General features: G+C 42.2%; 1 protein-coding gene across 2 annotated transcripts in view; it reads left to right on the plus strand.

Moving 5' to 3' along the window:
* Positions 1-20,349, plus strand: part of SIL1 (SIL1 nucleotide exchange factor) — a 230,082-nt gene that overhangs the window by 68,184 nt on the left and 141,549 nt on the right. The window lies entirely within an intron of this gene.

Genomic DNA, 20,349 nt, shown 5'->3' on the forward strand with positions numbered 1-20,349 from the left:
TGCTGTGGTCTCCTGGGTTGATTAAATATCGCTCGATGGCAAACTTGCTATTAAGAGTAGTAAGTGTAATATTGTGCAGTTTTTAAAACAGGAAAGCTTTCTAATCCTTAGCTGTTTCAAGTCTAGTTTTATTCCTTTAAATCTGAAAGTTACATATTTCTCAAAAGTGTGCTTCTTAATTCTGGCTTAATGTGTGTGACTTTAATATCAAACTTTTTAAAGATTACCCCAGTATTTAGTTTGGCTCTTCTGGGTTGCTGGTATTGTCCCAGAACGTAAGATTCTTGGCCATTGCACAGAGGCACCAGCAGAATCTGCAGCTGCCCAAAGACTTATGGGACATAGCTAGCAAACCTGCAAAAAATATAAATGAATCTATTTTTGTGCTGGATGCCCTTCATAGCCTGGCTATAATCTCTGTGACTGTGGTTAGAACTGTGTTTCTGCCCCACAGTTCATCTTTTGAAAGTATATTGTATTTCAGACTTCTTAAATGCTTTATGATAAAGAAAATGAAAGATGGACTACCTCTTGTAAAGATTCTCATGCTTATTATTTCAGGAATCTAATCTCCCCTTGTTTCATATGCTGTTAATGTTAAGGATGGCTATGCATATCCACCAAGTGGAGACTAGACTCAGAGTAGGGATGGCCAAAATATGCGACACTGAGGACTTCGTTGTCAGCTTCCCAAGAGCCTGAGGATCCCACCAGTTTGTATATACATGTATTTGCAAGTATGCAGCATAAATGTCTGCAGGCATAATATTTGATTTGTGCTCCTGTATTCCATGATAGAACAGGTGGCTGATTGAGTTCACAAGCAATAACACAAGAACTAGGGGTCACCAAATGAAATTAATAGGCAGCAGGTTTAAAACAAAAGGAAGTATTTTTTCACACAACGCACAGTCAACCTGCGGAACTCCTTGCCAGAGGATGTTGTGAAAGCCAAGTCTATAACAGGGTTAAAAAAAGAACTAGATAAGTTAATGGAGGATTGGTCCATCAATGGCTATTGGCAAGGATGGTGTCCCTAGCCTCTGTTTCGCAGAAGCTGGGAATGGGCGACAGGAAATGGATCACTTAACGATTACCTGTTCTGTTCATTCCCTCTAGGGCACCTGGCATTGGCCACTGTCGGAAGACAGGATACTGGGCTAGATGGACCTTTGGTCTGACCCAGTATGGCCGTTCTTATGTTCTTAATAGAAAATTGCTGTTGATCAGCTTCATCCTCGTCATGCTGTTACAGGGGAAAGAAGGTGTCTGTTAGGTCATGTTTGCCAGCTGGACAGTACTTAGAGATCCCCCCCTATAGTATGATGAGCACCTCTGCATAAAATTGTCATGTTTTGGTATGTGGTGAGGAATCCAGTTCTGAAATCTTCATTCCTCTCACAAGTGCAGAACAATCCAAAGTGAGAGCAATTACTTTCCAAGATCTCCCTAGGATAAATTTCACTGCATTGGGTCATGAAAAGGGCCAACACAACACAGTATAAGTGCATTTGTACTCGTTGTTATAGACATATCATGTTTTCAAATGACTTCAAGAAAAATGTGAGCACCGGGGCAGACTTCAGAGAGAAACCATCCAAAAGGAAACTTAATCCAAATTCCTTTTGCAGTTCTTGGAGATATTTTTATGTGAACTTTTCTCCCTCCCAGATCAGTGCCTCCTCTGCTTGATTCTGCAGTGGAGTTATAACTTGATGTTTGCCACTGGGTATGGATTGACTGAGATGACACACATCCAGCATTTTGACTTCACCACAAGATCTCATATTATAGGCACAGAAGGTGTGTTTTGAAGGGGACAGGCCCTCAGTTAACACACACACATTTTGGTTTATTGGCGGAAATAGCAAGCCTCCCACTGTGGTCTTGGATTTATTTAACTTCTCTGTGCCTCAGTTTCCCCACATGTACATTGGGAAAATGTTTTCCCACCTCACAAGGGTGTAGTAAGTATTAATTAATTTTATAGGGTTTTTTAATTTTAAGAGCTGCATCACTACTCAATATTATTGTCAAAAGAATAGTTATGGGATCCATTTGTCTTTCAGATGCTCTTGAGGTTTCAGCCTGCTATAGCTGAACAATTTTCCCATATGTAAATCTTTCTAGAACATAAATGTCTTCAAAAAGCCCTTAAACTTCACAAAGCTGCGGGTGTGTGTGTGTGTATTGAGTTTTTGCACCATTATGTATGGAAGTCTTGTTGTGTCCCTATTCAGTATTCAAACTGGCAGATCACCACCTTTTGTTGAAGTAAAATATGTATATATTTGCAGTTGTTATAAATGTCATTGCTGTTTTTGTTTAGAAGTGACTTCCCCATTGCTTGGGCATTCTGTTATGCTTTATTTTTTAGCCGCTTCAAATTATGCAAACGAACTAAAGAGTTTAATAAAGTGGGGAGCTCATCAGCATTCACTGCTTGTCTTAGGGAAGGAATTTCAGGATACAGTTGTAAATGGCTTAAGCAGTGGTTGCTCTTCGAGTTTTGTCCATGTAGAGCCTCACTTTGCAGATGAGCATGTGCCTTTGGTGTTGAACCTTATAAAAATCATTAGGGTTATTGTGACTTCCCCAACCTGAAAGATCCATTAACATCCATCCCCAACACCTCCTCTATCCCTAACGTTTTTCTGAAATGAAACACTTAATATGTACCGTGTGACCCACTTTTAGCATATTTACTCCTCAAACTTAAAAAAATACACACCTTGTCTAAAATGAAAAGCTTGCACTTCTGCAAGTAAAACAGAATATAGTCAAGTTGTCAGTCTGACTAGCCGCACTGCTCTTTTGTGTCAACCCTTAGATTCTGATTCCATTATACCAATTTATTTGTTTTTCCAACACCTACCCTATTATTGAGTTTTAACCTTGCTAAAGACATGCTCAATTGGTGCTAAGATGGCTATACAGGAATGCAGTCTTTTAAGAATGGTCAGAGTTCTGCATTGTGCTGTCCTTTTCTCTGTGAATTTACTTCCAGTCTTCCATCATTTTGATTAAATAAACTGTGACAGAATGTCCTTGACAAACAAACACTTTGATTAGAAATCTGGATCTTCAGTTTTAAATACTAGGGGAGAAAGAAGGGATTTGGGATTGTTTCATCAGCCATATTAGCATTACATCGTCTTCTGTGCTGATCTCAGCCTGTGACTCTTGTACTTGGGGTCAGTCATGTTGACTAAATAATTGAAAGATACCAATGTTTCTCGGAATTGTTTTTCAATTTTGTCCTTGTATGATTCCAGTTCATTGTTGCTAATTAGATCAAACTGGATTTCTGCTGAGACTGTGTGACAGTGTCATCAGGCTGTAATCTGTTAAATCCCTCAATTTTTCTGCAGTTGCTTTTGTAAATTTAGTACCTCTCTGTAGAGTCAGTCCCTTGTTTGATCAAAATACAGCACACATTTTATACAAGTCCTTCTTGTGCTGAGTGCAAACTTCAATGTGCTTCGGGTAGCTGAATGTAAATGTAGAGAGACAGTTATCCTGAGAGTTCTGTTCCATCAAGTGTCATTGGGAAGCTAGAGCATCAATCTTCCATTTCTGTCAACAAATTATGAGGCTGATAATGGTTGCAGAAAAGTTTTTGAAATCCCAGTAAAATAGGTTAGCACTCTGCTAGGCATTGCTTCTTCCTCAATTAAGTTTTGTGTGCTGGACACCCATAAATTAGAAGTTTAAGAGACTTGCATGTGAGATCTTTGACCTTTTCACTTTATTTTTGTTTTCTGGGCAAATGGCGACAATATCTTTGCCATACTCCTGTCTGCGTTCTTGGATGCTGTCTTCAGCAACCTGGCCACCAAATTCTGTGACTTAATAAGTAGGTACACACATTTCCCTGTATGGCTGCTTGTAGTTTTTACTTATTCATTCCTCAGATTCAACTAACATTATTCTATTAATGTCAGTGTTAATTCTTTCAGGTCTTCCTTTCATTTTTCCTTTCCGTATTCACTTTCAACATCTACTAGTGGATCTGTGAGTTTAAAGCTGTCATGAGGAGTATATCTGAGGTGAAGCGCTTCAATCATTTCTTTAAATGGATCACTTTATGCTACTTTGAAGATGATGATGGTTAGCATAAAAGGAGGCTGTAACTTTCTTATCGTGTGCAAGTCTTTACCTTTCATTGTGTTAATGGCATAATCACAGATTGATTTTTTTTTTTTTAACCGTTTTTGGAGTATCCGAGACAGAGGCTACTGCTGAATGAAGCTGATACTGGAGAGCTGGTTAGAAGGCCTGAAACAATGACTGTCATTGTGGTTGTGTTTTTATGACATTGATGGCATAGAAATGGTCTTACTTGCAAGATCACCAAACTCATCAATGTTCTTCTTTTTTACTTCAGAGGGAACAGTTTCATACTTTGGAGATCTTGGGTAATCTGAAGAAACTGACTTTCTGCACCTTTAGAAATGACCACAGATCCTTTCTCTCCTGCTACTTAACAACTCTGGACTATGTTTACATTCCCCTTCAGAAGAATGATCAGTTTTTATTATTTCAGTCCTTTAACCACTTGTTTCCTTCAGCCTAGATATGTTGAATGAGATAAATTCATACTGATGTTTGGAAATCAAGTGATGTAAGCCACTCACAGTATTGATCAGCAGCTTTCACATTTGCTACAGTTCAAATGAGAGAGAGCTTCCTAGTGATTACATTGCTGTGAAGATAAAATAAGATGGGATTGTGACGTGACGCTCTATATTATTTATAGAAATATGCTTATGATATGAATATGGCATAATTAAGATATATTTTATGCAAGATGTCTCATGTAAGATATTGGAAAAGTTATAATTTACTGATTGTGATTATCCAATTTGTATGCATGTATCATCTCTGTATCTGGAGTTAGGAATATTGACTATGTAACAATTACAACTGTGGTTATACTTGGAGACGCCCACCAGACAATGAGCAGTCAGCCTTAATGGGCCATTAGGAAAAAGACCATGAGTCTTCGAAGATGTGGATCCCATCCTGTGGACATTGCAAATAAATCTGGTTTCATGGCTGATTTGACACTGCAAGGTAAGGTGATATTGTCACCTGGTAAAAACTGCCACCTTGGACGCTGCTGTTGCTTTTCCATTGGAAACAAAGGCTTCCCGCCTTATGTAAATTCTGTGTAAGGCTGTGTAAGGAAAACAGGACTCTTCTCCATTGCCATTCTGTCCAGGAAGAAAGAGTGCTGAAAGTATTTGAAGAGACAAAGGAACTGAGCTGTGGGAAAGGCAAGGGCTGAGTCCAGACTGAGATGGAGGAATATAGTCTATAAGGAGAAATACCTGGAACTCTAAGCTACAGAAACTCTGTAACTTGCCTAAAACAGCATTTAGGGTGAGAAATTACTTCTTGAAACCAGTCCCTTTAAGATCTTAAACTTAGTATGCGTGTTTTGTTTTATTTGCTTAGTAATCTGCCTTGTTCTCTTTGCTGTCCCTTATAATCACTTAAAATCTGCCTTTTATAGTTAATAAACTTGTTTTTGTTTGTTATAAAACCCAGTTTGTGCAATTTCTAATGGGGCGGGGGGGTTAAGTTGTTCATATCTTCCTCCACATTGAGGGAGGGGGTAATTTTGAGTTTGCATTGTATAGATTTCTCTAAAGCACAAGACAATATTATTTTGGGTGTACTTTTCAGAGGGGAGCTGCACTTGAGTGCTGGGTGATTTCCTAGCTGAGTCTTCTCATAGAGAACTGTTTGCAGACTCTGTGTGATTCTACAGCTGTGCATCCCTACGTGTGTGTGTGTGTGTGTGTTCGTTCGTTCCCTTTAGGCTTCAAGTCTATTCACTAGGTTTCCTAATAGGTAGAACAAGATCCTTAATGTTTGCATCACTTCCCTTTTTTGGATATTTAAAAATTTTCATTCGAAGACTGAAATTAGAGTCTAATGTTTCTAGTATCAAAATTCTTCACATGTATATTTTAGGGCTGTGAAGCGATTAAAAAGATTAATCACAATTAATTGTGCGATTAAACAATAATAGAATACCATTTATTTAAATATTTTTGGATATTTTCTACATTTTCAAATATATTGATTTCAGTTACAACACAGAATACAAAGTGGACATTACCCACTTTCTATTTATTTTTGAAAACAAATATTTGCACTTTAAAAAACAAAAGAAATAGTATATTTCAATTCACCTAATACAAGTACTGTAGTGCAATCTCTTTATCGTGAAAGTTGAACTTACAAATGTCGAATTATTATGTACAATCCCCCCCCTTACATTCAGAAATAAAATAATGTAAAACTTTAGAGCCTACAAGTCCACTCAGTCCTACTTCAGCCAATCGCTCAGACAAAAGTTTGGTTATATTGGCAAGAGATAATGCTGCCCACTTCTTGTTTACAGTGTCACCTGAAAGTGAGAACAGACGTTTGCATGGCACTGTTGTAAATGGCGTCGCAAAATAGTTATGTGCCAGATGCGCTAAAGATTCATATGTCCCTTCATGCTTCAACCATCATTCCAGAGGATATGAATCCATGCTGATGATGAGTTCTGCTCGATAACAATCCAAAGCGGAGCAGACTGATGCATGTTCATTTTCATCGTGTGAGTCAGATGCCACCAGCAGAAGGTTGATTTATTTATTTATTTTTGTTGGTTCGGGTTCTGTAGTTTCCGCATCGGAGTGTTGCTCTTTTAAGACTTCTGAAAGCACGCTCCACACCTTGTCCCTCTCAGATTTTGGATGGCACTTCAGATTCTTAAACCTTGGGTTGAGTGCTGTAGCTATTTTTAGAAATCTCACATTGGCACCTTCTTTGCGTTTTGTCAAATCTGCAGTGACAATGTCCGTAAATCAAACAACATGTGCTGGGTCCTCATCAGAGACTGCTATAACATGAAATATATGCCAGAATGTGGGTGTAAAAGAGCAGGGGACATACAATTCTCCCCCAAGGAGTTCAGTCACAAATTTAATTAACGCACTATTTTTTTAACGAATATCATCAGCATGGAAGCATGAAAGGATATATGAATCTTTAGCGCATCTGGCATGTAAGTATCTTGCAACGCCGGTTACAACAGTGCCATGCGAATGCCTGTTCTCACTTTCAAGTGACATTGTAAATAAGAAGCAGGCAGCGGTATCTCCCGTAAATGTAAACAAACTTGTTTGTCTTAGTGATTGGCTGAACAAGAAGTAAGACTGAGTGGACTTGTAGGCTCTGAAGTTTTACATTGTTTTTGAGTGCAGTTATGTAACAAAAAAAAAATCTACATTTGTAAGTTACACTTTCACGCTAGAGATTGCACTACAGTACTTGTATGAGGTTAATTGAAAAATTCTGTTTTATCATTTTACAGTGCAAATATTTGTAATAAAAAATATTATAAAGTGAGCACTGTACACTTTGTATTCTGTGTTGTAACAGAAATCAATATATTTGAAAATGTAAAAATATTTAATACATTTCAATTGGTATTTTATTGTTTAACAGTGCAATTAGTCATGATTAATTTTTTTTGAGTTAATCGCGAGAGTTAAATGTGATTAATCGACAGCCCTAGTATATTTGGTTCATGTCAGTGACATAGCAGTTAAAATGTGCATTTATTGAAAAAAATGTGTGATAGCTCAGTGTGTATTTCCTTTCTTTAACTGTTCATTTCCATGCTTTCAAATGGTTAGTCATTTTTATTGTCATTCCTTTGTATGTAAGCTGTAGTATGGATGTACATATGTATACATAAAGTTAAAATTTTTTGTTTGTTATGGTCCCGATGTTGAGTTTTCATTTCTTTACGTAAATGAAAGCAAGCCCGTCTGTACATCTCAAAAACTACCTGTGGCTTATGTGGATAATTTCAGGGGTGAGAGAGAGCTGTCTTTCTGAGCAGAGAAAATGCAGAGCTTGCTATGGCCTTGGGAGTGCCACAGTAGCTGAAGTCTTTAGATCACATTGAGCCATATCCAAAGCAGCTTCCACAGTTTGCTAGAGAAATGTCTTTCTTGCAGAGATTTTCAGGGCTGCTGTCTGGGACTCAGTTCATATGCTTGTGCATTCATACAATGTATGTCTGGGTCGTTTTGTGAAACTTCTTCCTTACAAACTTTCTGTCTCAAGCTGAAGTCATTTTTTTAAAGGCAAAAATGCTGCTAGTTTAAGTAGGGGAGAAGGTGAGAGTTTGTATTCACACCCAAAAAGACCAATGTGATATCTAAATAGGCCGAACAGTATCTTGATCATACAGACTTGTATCCAAATTCTAGCACCATTTGAGAGGAACTTAGCATAGTTCCTAGTGGCTGGCCAAAGGAAGACTTTGTTTTGCTTATGGGGTAGAGTGACTGCCTACAGACTAGTAGGGTAACAGACCACAGCAACCGGACCGGGATCTCCACTGACTGGTTAAGTTTACTTTAGAGCAGTGGTTCCCAAACTGGGGTTCGTGAACCCCTGGGGGTTTGCGAAATGTTACAGGGGGTTCTCGGGGGGAAATTCCCTAATGGCGGACAGAGTTGTCCCTAGGGACCCCAGGCAGCATGGGGCCAACAGCCCGGAGCCCCTAGACTTCCAAGAGCTAAGCAGATCAAAGCAAGCAGATCTATCACACTGGGGAGACTTCACCTCCTTTTCCATTTCTTATAAGGAGTCTTGAAGGTTGATATTTTTTGCTGTTTTTAAAATTAAATAGGCAGCTAGTATTGTTTTTAAAATTATTATGAAGAACAAGTTTAAGCTTTGTTGTAACATGCGTTGTTTGCCTGGACTGCTCAAGACCTGAATGCTTGTGTAGGAGGAACTCTTTGAGTTGGCTTCTTAAATACCTTCATGTTGTTTCACATCCCATACTCCTTGATGAAACATAGGAGCCTTGTCTTATAACAGGCTTATTCAACGTGATACAAGCTACGAAAGTGAGACCTTGGAAGAGTGTTGCCGTTTTCATAATGCAATAAAAATACTGTAATGATAAATAATAATTAATAATACATAGTGTGTAATAAGCATGTCACAAAAACAAATTTTATATTTCCAAGATTTGCCTTTTATAATTTATACTCAGGTAAAGGAGAAAATCCCTGGAAATATTCATTTTTAAGAGGGGGTTCACAAGACTTGACATTTTTGTGAAAGGGCTTCACAGGTTGTTAAAGTTTGGGAACCACTGCTTTAGAGTCTAGCAACTTGCTGGCAGACTCGGCGGCAGTCTTCCCCTATTCATGTTTAAAGTCTCACATCACAGAATCGTGTCCAGCATGAATAGAAATCAGCACTCTCTGACTATACTACATGGATCATTGAATGTGTAATAGGAACTAGTTAATTTAATACTTGTGGCTATAGTTAGACTTTCTACTTGTGGAGGCCCATATTCAGGGGCGGCTCTAGGCACCAGCAAAACAAGCAGGTGCTTGGGGCGGCAAATTACCAGGGGCGGCATAATGCTGGAGCCCCAGCTCCGACCTGAGGCAGTGTCCTGGGCTGGATCCTAACTGCCCTGTTGTTCCCTGACCGGGTGCCGCGGGGGCTGTGTGGTGGGGCAGGGGGAGCCAGCTCAGTGGGGAGTGTGTCCCTGCCGCTCTCCCACGGGCAGTGGCCAGCCCCCCTCAGGCAGGAGCTGGTAGCGTGGCCCTGCCCCGGTCGTGGAGCACAGGGGGTGGCGGCGGAACATGGCGGCCGGGCGGGCCGTTCCTCCAGCGCCGGCTGCGGGCTCCTCCTCAGCTTGTCCCCGCCTCCTCCTCCCCCCCCCCCCCCGTGCCGCCTCCTGCCCGGGGAGGGGAGCGGCAGCCTGGGCTGAGCTGAACTTGTGCCGCTGCGCAGGCCGAGCCCGCGGCCGGCTCGCGGGGGTCCTGGAGAGCAGGAGGCCCGGGCACACTGCCCTGCAATCACCAGCCACCGGCTGCTCTGCCCCGGACCCCGGCAGCCGAACCCTGCAGCCGCCCCAGCTCGCTACACGTGAGAGCTACAGGCGGTGCCCCCCCCCCCGCCAGCCTGCTGGCTCTGTCCCCGGCCACGCCGCAGGGTGACCGCCCGGGACTCTGGGGTGTTGCTGAGGCTGCCCCAAGCCAGGCTCCCTGGGATCCGCTGCCCCTCCAGCCACAGGGGCCCTAGGCCAGTGTGGGAGCCAGGATGCAGCCCTGCTCTCAGAGCCTCCTCCCCTCCCCGCGCTGCATAGCAAGACGTGGGACCGTGGGCAGGGCTGCTACAGCCATTTCAGACTGGGATTGGCGCCAGGGGAGCGGAGGTGATTGTGCCCTGGCTGGAGAGACCAAGCAGCCCCCCAATGCCCGCTGCTTGCTCCTGCCGGCACGGGGCTGTGACGCCCAGCTTTGGAGGGCAGGGCCAAGCCCCTGGGCATGCTCGCGGGGAAGGAGAGACAGGAGGCAGAGCTGTTCGGTGTCTCCCACGCAGCTCCAGGCCCCTCTGGCTACTCGGCAGCGACAGCCAGGCTGGATAGCCGCCAGCAGCATGACTTGGTCCGACCCGCACAGACCACATGAGCCCTGGGGTTGGTGCTGACATCCTGCCTATGCCAAGGCCTCCGGCGCAGAGGCAGCCCTAGCTCTGCCCAGGCAGACACAGCCCAGGTCACTCCATGGTCGGCCCAGTGAGTAAATGAGTACACTAGTAGGAAATTGTTTTATTTCACTAACAAAAAAAAAAAATGAAAATAGAGAATTTGTAATTTTAAACAGTCAAAAACAAAACAAAAGAAACAAAAAAAACCATTGCAAAGTGCAAACGTGTAAAAGCCAAAAAAAAAAGGGGGCGGGGGGCAGCCAATTATTTTTTTTTTTGCTTGGGGCGGCAAAAAACCTAGAGCCGGCCCTGCCCATATTGGTACCACAGTTACTCAGGGGGCTTTTCTCGAACTCTTTAATGTCTATTGCAGGTTTTTAAAAATCTGTGGTTATTGTTGTTTAAACTGCAGGGGAAAGGTGGAGGAGGCTTATGTGAGCCTACTGCTCTGTTTGTAAGGAATGAAACCATTGTCCGTTCAGTGAGGGAGTTGATGATGCCTTGTTTATAGTTACATTTTCAAAGGGGCCTCAGCCTGGGTAGATAGTTATCTGATTTGTGTGTACTTGTCTGAGTTTTTGTGCATTCAGAAAAGGGGTCAGTAGCTATCTGATTTGCGCATACTTTTAAACAGGCGAAAGCTTGCATCTGAAAAAATGTATTCATGTAGTGAACAGTTTTTAAAGACATTTTCTGAAAGTTTTGATTCCCTGTGACTTGATTGGAAAGAGTGATTCATTGGGGATATAAAATACCCCATATGTGCCAATATTTAGACATCAATCTTTATGGTGTTGAATATGTTTAGCTGGCCAAATGGGCCAATCCTATTCTTACCAGATATCAAAGATTTTTAAACAAAATGAGATGATAGTAGACAAGAGTAGATTTCTGCATGCAGATCTTAGGGTCCCACTTCAACTTCCTTGTCACCTTCCTGCTGATCCCCAGGGTCTGGTTACAAAAGGATTAAATGCTGCTGCTTTGGCATAAGAATTCTGTGTTAGGGCATATCATTCAGGCTAATTTGATTGAAGTGAGACAACACTAGGTTCTGTTTATGGATTTTGTATTGTAGTAGTCAAATGTGGATCTTGCCTGTGCCACTAAGTAGGGCATGTTAAGTTCTCTGAGGCTTTACTTTAGCTGAAATAATGATTCATCTGAATCTGTGGCTTCTTATTGACCCATACCTAACTGTAAAACATTATCATGCAAGTGTCTGAAATATTTATGTTAGCACTGGCAATAGCAATGGATGAAATACATAGTTAAACCACAAGGGTATGTTAGTTTTCACAAAACCTGATGTGAGCAATCCAGGAAATAGAAAGCTGTATCCATCTGGTCAGATCATCGCAGATTTGCATGAACTATGGAAGCAAATTGAATTTTTTAAAAACCTCATTTATACTAGATGACATGCTTCATTTGCAGGTACAGTATTTAAAAAAAGAACCTGCTACACATCTGCAGAGGAAAATCTGTCCTGTAGAATTACCATAATCTCTTGAGGTAGGCCAACAGGAGAGTGCTTTAGGCTAATTACAGAAGGTATGAAAACCCAAATGGTCTCCAGGGTGACTGCAAATGTTTAATGTTTGGAAGGGTGACAGTCAGGGTTATGGCCACTGTCGCTTATCTCTGGTTTCATTTCCCCATATGACCCCTAATGCCTGGGGCTCTATCCAGTCATCTCTCCTTAAGTTGTAAACCCTTTGTCTCTTTTCTAATTGTGACTGCTTCTGTTCATGCCACCTTCTGTGTTTGGAACAAGCTCTCTTGTTTTGTGCACCAAGCAACTTCAGTCATTCCTTTCCCAAACTCCCCTCTTTCTCTTAACCTGGAGTTGGTGGTGATCTCTCTAATGCTGACTGTTCCTGGTCTCATGCCTAATCCTTTATCACGTGTGCAAAGATAAGAGGGGAAGAATGGCCTTGTGGCTGAGGTACTAGATGGGGTCTTGTGAAATATGGGTTCTGTTTCTGACTCTGCTACAGACTTGTGTGATGAGCTGCAGGATAAAATTCTAAAATATATAAACTCTGTGTGCCTCAGGTCTCCATCTGTAAAATGAGGATGGTGATACTTTCCTGTCTGCTATGAGTCACTCACGACACGGTGATGGTGGCTATATAAAAACTAATTAGTCAAACAGAGTTGGAACCGTCTAACTTACGTTGTAAGCTTTTTGACGCAGGGGTATTGTTTGTAAAAGTGTTGTTCACCCTGTTGCACTAAGTAAACGATATAAAGCTATGCAGTTTTCTGTGCACCCAGTCAGTCCTCCGTGACATGCTTGCTTTACTTTGATTTTTCTATAGCGGAAGCTCCTTTGTGAATGCAAGCAGCCCAGGTAGGACTGGTCCAAGTGCAGTCTGTGGAGTTCTGCACATGGCCCACATCTGCCCTTCTCTTTAGTATGGAGGTGTGGAGAGTGCAGATGAAGGCATGTGCTACTACATCTTGATTAAAACAACCCACATAGTTTGGCAGCCACTCTTGCTTTATGGGCCAAACAAGGTGTGTGGGGTTTTTTGTTTTTTGGGGGGGGGTTTTGGGGTGGATTCTGTATCTCAAGACCATACATTTTAGGAATCTGTCTGATGACCCTCACTACTGAGCATTTTTGAAATATCATCATTTCATATTCTTCCCCCCCCCCCCCCCCCCAGCCCTAGAGAGTAAAAGTTTGCATGATTTGAGGCATACAAAATCAAGGCATAAGAGTTCCAATATGTGAAATGTATGTATTTAACATTTGCCATATCAATCAATAACAATACATATATCAATAATAGGGGTACAGGAGGAGGGGGTTGCGGTATAGCAGTTTTAATTTGATACAGTGATCACCACTCTTTTTCATTCGAAAAATATTCAACAAAATTATAACACTTTTTTAACCAAATACTTCATTTTGGTATCATTATAATGGATTACTAAGTGATCTTTCTGATTCACGCTACAATTGAGTGACCTGTATATTCAGATCAGTACACTCATTTGTCATCATAGTTTTCCTTTGCAAATGCTAAAACTGATTTGATCAGTCTGTTGCAACATGCACACCTCCTTGGCATGCACAAAATAAGGCACATAGCAGTTTGGCACTATTACATCCACCTTTCATAAATGTATAGGGTACATTATTCTCACGAGAGCACTTGACTACTTCAGAAGGAGCAAGCATGACATTGTGTGATAGTTCCAAGTCTCTGTTTCCAAAAAACTTTGTTTATCCATCCATATTGCAGTGGATTAAGTGGTGATGTATCTGGATCCAGAGCACTTTTCCACACATGTGACTGACGATGCGCTCATTTTACATTCTATAAATGCTTCAGTTGTTAGTGATAAGGTGCTGAGCTTTGGTGTTGACGTGGTACTTTTGCCAATTTTTGCTGCCTGTGATTTTTGCCATGTTTCACACATGGTGGCATAGTTCTGATTATTCATCGCATGCAGCCATGAGTTTCGTTGCCTGTTCAGTGATATTAGGCTTTGGTGCACTGATGTTGCCCAGCAGACAGAGGGAGTGTCCAGCTCGCAGAAACTTCAACACAGTGCCTTTGCCAAGGCCAAAATAGGAAGTTACTTTGTTGTCGGTTTCCTCCGGTGAGGTGGCCATATCTTCTTTTCTGATCACCACACCTCCCTGGTTTATTTCAGTTGGGGTGTTGTCTCTGCCTGTGATAAGCTTGTGCTTCAGTGCATTGGTGAAACTTCTTGTCTTGGATGAGCTCTGTACTGATTATGTCAATCAACTGTTTCTTATTTTCAGTAACCGTCAAGACTACTTTCTGTTGAGGTAGTTGTGTTCTTGTCCTCGACCAATGCTCTCTGCTTGCTTCTGTGACCTTCCTTGTGCTGAAGTCTTTGAACCTATCAAAGACAAAATGTGTGTATACTCCAGCTGTTGCTAGCTTGTGTTCAGTGTAGGTGGGCAAACTTTTTGTGTTCAGGGCAGGCAAACTTTTTGGCCTGAGGGCCACATTGGGTTTCCAAAATTGTATGAAGGGCCGGTTAGGGGAGGCAGTGACTCCCCAGACAGCCAGGCATGGCCCGCCCCCCCCCCCATCAGCCCCCCCCCGCTTCTCGCTCTCTGACAGCCCCCCCGGGACTCCTGCCCCATCCAACCCCCCCTGTTCCCTGACGGCCCCCACACGAACCCTGCCCCATCCACCCCCCTGTTCCCTGTCCCCTGAACGCCCCCAGAACCCCCTTCCCTGACTACCCCTGCCGCCCCATCCAACCCCTCCTCTCATTCCTGACTCCCCCTCCCCAGAACCCCTCCCCATTCAACCACCCCTTCTCCCTGTCCCCTGCGCGCCCCGGGACCCCTACCCCCTTTCAACCATGCTGTTCCCCGCCCTCTGACTGCCCCGACCCCTATCCACACCCTTGCCCCCTGACCACCACCCGAACTCCCCTGCCCTCTATCCACCCTGCCCCCTTACCGTGCTGCCTGGAGCACCGGTGGCTAGCGGCGCTACAGCTGTGCCTAGAGCACCAGGACAGGCAGCCGTACCGCCCGGCTGGAGCCAGCCACGCCACCGCGCAGCACAGAGCACCAGGTCAAGCCGGGCTCTGCAGCTGCGCTGCACCAGGAGCTCGCCGCCCAGAGCATTGTGCCGGCTGCGCAGTGAGCTGAGGCTGCAGGGGAGGGGGAACAGCAGAGGAGGGGCCGGGGGCGAGCCTCCTGGGCCAGGAGCTCAGGGACCGGGCAGGAGGGTCCCACGGGCCAGATGTGGCCCACGGGCCGTAGTTTGCCCACCTCTGGTGTAGACTCTGAAATTTGTCACGAAGTCTTTGATGATACCACTTGCTAGCCAGTTTACTACTCAGAGAACTGTGGAATCCTCAAAAGAAGTCACCTACACAGTCATTGAAGTATGTTTAGTTGGCATCTTTGTTGCAGCTGCTTCTTTAGGTTAGACTTCGCCTTCGCAATCCTCATGTCAGAGTCAGTGAACATTGAGGTTGGTACAGGAGCCAACTCATGTCACAAAATATTCACAAGAGATTGACATCAAGAACCTGCTTGTAGGCCTATCACTCTTGAATAGATATAGTTAGTGTCAAATACCTTTGTTGGACCAACCTGTGAATGCTTTATCTCTGCTAGTCTCTCTACTATCCTTGGTATTGTGTCAGAGAACCTTGTGGGCCAGCTGTGTTCAAATTCTTGCATTTGGCAAATTCTATTTGTAAGTGGGTCATCTACATTCTCCTAGGCAGAGTGAAACCACCCCCAGTCAATGTTTACTCTTGCCTCTGGGTGCTTAGTGATTGATGCACAGCTATAGCTTCTTACTAGAGGCTTCTCTGTCCATTGCATCTTCAGCAATTCTATGTCTATAATTGTCCAATATTTGAAAATTAATTCTCATGAGTGGATATATAAGAATTTGCCAAGTGAACATGTTTTGAGAGTACAAAAAGAATGTCTTGTGTCTTGGTTCGGCAGGACGGGGGAAGGGGAGAAGAGGGCATACTAACAAGGTATACTGCTAATACAGATATAACATATGTACCTCTTAGCTAATTGTGTTTCATAACAAAATATTAGTGTGAAGTTTTCATTAAAAAATAATTGAAATTCAGTGAAAGTGGAGCCATTCTTTTTAGGTGACAAATCTGAAGAACTGTCACAGATTGAACTGTCATTAGAGGTGGTTTTGGAATACATTGATAAATTAAACAGTAATAAGTCACCAGGACCAGATGGTATTCACCCAAGAGTTCTGAGGGAACTCAAATGTGAAATTGCAGAACTACTAACTGTGGTTTGTAACCTATCATTTAAATCAGCTTCTGTACCAGATGACTGGAGGATAGCTAATGTGATGCCAGTTTTTAAAAAGGGCTCCAGAGGTGATCGCGGCAATTACAGGCTGGTAAGCCTGACTTCAGTATGGGGCAAACTGGTTGAAACTATAGTAAAGAACAAAATTGTCAGACACATTGATGAACATAATTTGTTGGGGAAGAGTCAACATGGTTTTTGTAAAGGGAAATCATGCCTCACCAATCTACTAGAATTCTTTGAGGGGGTCAACAAGCACGTGCACAAGGGGGAACCAGTGGATATAGTGTACTTAGATTTTCAGAAAGCCTTTTACAAAGGCTCTTAAGCAAAGTAAGCTGTCATGGGATAAGAGAGAAGGTCCTCTCATGGATCGGTAACTGGCTAAAAGATAGGAAACAACGGGTAGAAATAAATGGTCAGTTTTCAGAATGGAGAGAGGTAAACATTGGTTTCCCCCAGGGGCCTATACTGGGGCCAATCCTATTCAACATATTCATAAATGATCTGGAAAAAGGGGTAAACAGTGAGGTGACAAAATTTGAAGATGATACAAAACTACTCAAGATAGTTAAGTCCTAAGCAGACTGTGAAGAGCTACAAAAGGATCTCACAAAACTGGGTGACTGGGCAACAAAATGGCAGATGAAATTCAATGTTGATAAATGCAGCGTAATGCACACTGGAAAATAATCCCTCTTATACATATAAAATGATGGGGTCTAAATTAACTGTTACCATTCAAGAAAGAGATCTTGGAGTCATTGTGGCTAGTTCTCTGAAAATATCGACTCAATGTGAAGCGGCAGTCAAAGTGAACAGAATGTTTGGAATCATTAGTAAAGGGATAGATAATAATCATATTGCCTCTATAAATCCACGGTATGCCCATATCTTGAAAACTGTGTGCAGATTTGTTCGCTCCATCTCAAAAAAATATATTGGAATTGGAAAAGGTTCAGAAAAGCAACAAAAATGATTAGGGGTATGGAATGGCTTCCATATGAGGAGAGATAATAAGACTTGGACTTTCCAGCTTGGAAAAAAGACGACTAAGAGGGGATATGATAGAGGTCTATAAAATCATGACTGGTGTGGAGAAAGTAAACAAGGAAGTATTGTTTACTCTTTCTCATAACATGATAACTAGGGGTCACCAAATTAAATTAATAGGCAGCCGGTTTAAAACAAACAAAAGGAAGTATTTTTTTCACAGAGTGCACAGTCAACCTGTGGAACTTCTTGCCAGAGGATGTTGTAAAGGCCAAGACTGTAACAGGGTTCAAAAAAGAACTAGATAAGTTTATGGAGGATAGGTCCATCAATGGCTGTTAGGCAGGAAAGGCAGGGATGGTGTCCCTAGCCTCTGTTTGCCAGAAGCTGGGAATTGGTGACAGGATGGATTACCTGTTCTGTTCATTCCCTCTGGGACATCTGGCATTGGCCATTGTCGGAAGACAGGATACTGGGCTAGATGGATCTTTGGTCTGACCCACTATGGCTGTTCTTATGGTTTCAGTGTCACCTGGCTTGTGAATCAGGAGGGGAATGGTAATAAGTACTCGTATTACAGAATGCTCAACAGTGACCAGCAGTTTCTTTGAATTTAATCTAGAAAGTCAGAATCCACAAAAAAGCACTGTATGGACACTAAAACAAGGTATTGCCAAAAACTTGCATTTTGGCTACTGGATTAATAGTCTCTGTTGGCTGCACCAACATATAAAAGAGGTGGCTTTTGTCTTCTCCATTTTTTACAAATTAGGCACAGACTTTGGACTTCTGATAAATTGCCAGTATAGCCATTGGTTGGCATCTGCCTAGACCAGGGGTTCTCAAACTGGGGTTGGGATCCATGAGGAGGTCACAAAGTTATTACCTGGGGGGGTCGCGAACTGTCAGCTTCCACCCCAAAGCCCACTTTGCCTCAAGCATTTATAATAGTGTTAAATATATAAAAAAGTGTTTTTAATTTATAAGGGGGGGGTCACATTCAGAGGCTTGGTATGTGAAAGGGGTCACCAGTACAAAAGTTTGAGAACCACTGGCCTAGACTAAAGCCATTCTATCTGAAACATCTACCATAAGTAGGCAATTAAGCCCCAAACAGACCTTTTCCAGAACAGAAAATAACTATAGTTGCACCTTACTGATTCCCACTGCAAATTACCTTTGCAAATGACTGAATTTTTTATGGTAGTAACTGAACACACACAATAAAAAAGCAAAGTTCCTGCATCATAAAAAGTACTTTGTTCATTTAATTTGACAAGCATAGCTTAGTTTTAATTATTTATGATTTTTCATAATGTGCACCATAATTTTTTTTAGAAGAAGTAAAGTGAGACCTCAGCACTATACTGTTTCTGCTATTAAACCTTTGCTGAGAAGTAGTTGAAGCAATTTGGGGGGGGGGGGGTGCACAGATTTAAAGAGTGTGGATTAGCAAAGTATGGATTGGCAAGGTCCTACTGTATGTTAATTTTGCCAAGTCTAAGCATCAGCCTACTAAGCACAGTACTACCAGCATGATATTGATTTACCAGTCCATTGGAACACATTCAGCACAATTATGTACCAATAATCGCTTCATCTGACTGATTCCCTCTTCACCCTGTTTGTATTACTGTACATCATTGTATTTGTCTATTATTCTTTGCTAATATTTTCCTGTTTGAATGGAGCAACGAGATCGATCAATTGCAAGGTGAACTTGTGGCCAAATCCTGAAACCCTTACTCGGGTAAAGCCCCTATTTTATTCTTTCCTCTAATAGATTTTCTTCAGCACCAAAAGATTGTGATTTGTTTAATTCTTAATCAGTCAGTTTAACTTTTGCTTTTTTCAGTTGTATAAACTGTGAGGACAATGTTTGAGTGGAAGTCAGGTGTGGGGTAGTGGTTTGGGAGGTTTGCCACTGTTTCTGATCTTATAGCCTCTTAAGGTATTGCTGTGCTGCTAGGATGACCAGATAGCAAGTGTGAAAAATCGGGACAGGGTGTGGGGGGTATTAGGTGCCTATATAAGAAAAAGCCCCAAATATTAGGACTGTCCCTATAAAATCGGGACATCTGGTCACCCTATGTGCCGCCCTTGTTTGGGATGACCATTATCCCTGGCCCCTAAGATGCTTTGAAAAAGGAAATGTTTTACCTCTTGGAATGCACTAGATTGCACCAAAGGGGAAGGTATTGTGGGACACACCCCAGCATGAGCTTCGTCCTTCCCCCTTCCAAATCAAAGCAATCATTTAGTGCACTGCTTCCAGGGTTGTTATATTTTTCTATAATTATGTATTTTAGCAGAGATCATGGGTAAAAATTTCAAAAGCCCCTAAATTACTTAGGGTAAAATTTTCAAAAGCACCTAACTGAAAGCCTTCAGAGCATCTCACTGCATAGTTTCAGGTAGAACCTTTAGTACAGCCTTAATCCTGAAGATTCTTGCAGGGGGCAAAAGGTCTTTATATTCCAAAGTGTGATCAGATTGAGCACATGAGGTCTGATCCAAAGCCCATTGGGCGTCTTTCCACTGACTTCATTTTCTTCAGTGAGTTTTGTATTAGGCCCTAGGCACAGCCCTTTGCCATGAGCTGTAAGAAGTCTCTAGCCCCTGCAGCTCCCTTGTTTCCAAGTACACAGTGGTTTAAAAAAAGTGGGTGTGGGGGGAAGAATGGGGGTCTCTTAGACAATAATTAAGTACAATTCTTAGCATGTAATAAAGCACTTAGCTTCATGCTGCCCTCTTAGACCCCGCTCGTGGTGCTAGGCAGGAATAACTTGGTGACTACACAGAATTACTACTCATGTTAATGCAGGCTCAAATTCACCTGTTCTCAGTATTCTGCTCATCACTTATTAAACCTGTGTTTATATGCACAACACTTCATGTTTGTGTTGTGCAGGATCAAGCCGTATGTAGAATTTCCCCCCACCACTGCAGTTGTATGACATAATTTCATACATCAATATAATTAATAAGTGAATTCTATGCATCTTCAA

The sequence above is a fragment of the Emys orbicularis genome, chromosome 8 (genome assembly GCF_028017835.1).
Source record: "Emys orbicularis isolate rEmyOrb1 chromosome 8, rEmyOrb1.hap1, whole genome shotgun sequence".
In the NCBI taxonomy this organism is placed as follows: Eukaryota; Metazoa; Chordata; order Testudines; family Emydidae; genus Emys; species Emys orbicularis.